A 2,548-nucleotide genomic window follows, 5' to 3' on the forward strand; every position below is an offset into this window, starting at 1 on the left:
TCTCCTGTTTCACACATAATACATGCATACTTTAACTTCCCCATACCTGCTTCTTCTATAGTCTTCCGCATGTCAGGAAATGCAATTCCATTCTTCCAGTTGCTCAGGCAAAAACTTTGGAGTCACCACTATCGCTCACATACACATTCAGTTCATCCTCAAAATACATCCAGAATCTGACCACTTCTCACCACGTACACTGCTATTATCCTGGTCCTAGGTCACCATCATCTCTTTTCTGGATTATTGCAATAACCTCCTAACTTGTTTTCATGTTTCCATCTTGTCCTACTAGAGTCTACTCTTAACCCAGCAGCAAGAGGGATGCTTTGTAAGTCAGATCATGACTCTCCTCTGCTCAGAACCTTCTGTTGTCTTCCCAGTTCACTCAGAGTAAAAGCTGATTGACTTTCTTACCATGGCCTACAAGGCCCCCCACAATCTGTTCCCTCCCACTCCCATGACTTCTCTCACACTATCTCCTGCTACCCTCTCTCCTCTTCATTAATTCTGCTCCAGCTATGTATTTTGAACTCTGATCCTCTTGTTTTTCCTCAACACTTTGGGCATGGTCCCATTTCAGGACCTCTGTACATGCTATTCTTTCTGCCTTTCCTCCAGATAGCTGCAAAAGGCTCCCTCTCCCACTTCAGTTATCTTCTTTATTGCTACATTATTAATAATTAATACATTATTAGAGATACCTCTCTGTATAAAATAGCAAATCCCCACCCTCTATCACTCTTTATCCCACTTACCCTGCTTTAATTTTCATCATAGCAGTTATCACCACCTGAAATATCCCATATTTATATATTATCTGCCACACCACACCATCTCCCAACACACATTCCCATCAGAATATAAGCTTCACAAAAGTGGAAATTATCTGTTCTCTGCTTTATCTCCACTGCTTAGAACAGTACCTGGCACATCATAGGTTCCAACCAATATTTGTAATGCAATAAATCTACTAAAGTACCCAAATGCCTGCCATTTTGTCTCGTTCTCTATTGTTTCCTTCCTCCTGCTCCTCTTCCTCTTGTCCAAAATCACATGGATAGTAAGTGGCAAAATGAAGACTATAATCTTATTGCAAATCTTGTATTCTCACTGGAACACCTACACATCTTTGAACAGACAACAGGACAGCATAAGGTTACCATAAAGGGATTCAGATTAAGAGGATGATGAAGGTTTTAGGGAAAGAAAAGAGAGATGAGACAGTGCTTGCTGTCCCCTCACCAAATCTGTGTTTCTAAAATTTTAAAATACATAAAAATTACCTAGAATATTGTTAAAAGGCAAATTCCCAAGTCTCACCTTCACATTTTGATTCGGTAGACCTGGAATGGGGCTCAAGAATCTATACATTTAACTAGATCCCCAGCAGGTGGTCTGTGAGCCATACTTAGCTAAACTAATGTAATCCAAACACACCAGTTTTAGGGTGACAATGTATGGTCTTGTTGCAAAGGTGCCATAGAAATTATTTTTAAGAAGAAAAACATCACATTGCTTCACTGAGAAAGCTTGNTTTTCTGTATTATAACACGTAATTACTACACAATACATTCCAAGGGCAGTGAAATTTAGATATTTGAAATGCATGTTGCTCTTATAGTTACTTCATATGTTCAAAGGTAAAAAAAAATATATATATATATATACTCTGAACTGTATAAATATTTATGTCATGGAAGACAGTATTTTTCCTTATTCATTTCTGAAGTATTAGCTTCTATTACATCACTATAGGCAAAATCAGATAATATTTTGAACTTACATACTGTTAGCTTTCTGAAGCGCTTAAAGCGATACAACCAAACTGCTATAGGGTTCTGGACAAATTATTATAAGCCTTTGTTTTTCAATCATCAAAACAAAAATAGCTATCCATTGAGCTAGTACAGGGGTCAGCAAAATGCAGCTTGCGAGCCACATGTGGCTCTTTGGGTAAGTTTTGTCTGAAAAGTTTGCCGATCCCTGGAAGAGCCAATCCTGTCCCTCACAACAATTTAAAAATTATTCAAGAGCCATAAATATATGTTTACATAATCATCATTATGTGAATAATATCCTTTAAAAATTTTATAAGTAAAGCTATGATAGTTTTACTTTCATTTTCAATTTTACTAAAGAGCCACATGTATGTAACCACAGAGCTGCATGTGGCTCACGAGCCACAGTTTGCTGACCCCTGGCGGCTCTTCCATCTCAATAGTTTGTCGACCCCTGGGCTAATGAATTAGAAAGTATTGTGAGCTATTGTGAGAAAGCCCCTGCTTATGAATTTATTTTAAGAGCTATCGATTATTATCTTCTAATCACCTGAAGTGGTCACAACATACTAGTTCCTGGCATTATCTTTATTGCTTAGACTACCTATCCTTGGGTGATTCCAGGGTAAAATCTATTTCTGAATTTTTAATATCCACCTTGTACAGTGACTGTATATTGGCAGTTATAGCCATATATTTTCCTTACCTTCATGTTTCCTTGGCTTTAGGCATCATTCTTATACTCAAGGGTTAAAATCCTTAGGGAC

This window comes from Hipposideros armiger, unplaced genomic scaffold (genome assembly GCF_001890085.2).
Source record: "Hipposideros armiger isolate ML-2016 unplaced genomic scaffold, ASM189008v1 scaffold_281, whole genome shotgun sequence".
In the NCBI taxonomy this organism is placed as follows: Eukaryota; Metazoa; Chordata; class Mammalia; order Chiroptera; family Hipposideridae; genus Hipposideros; species Hipposideros armiger.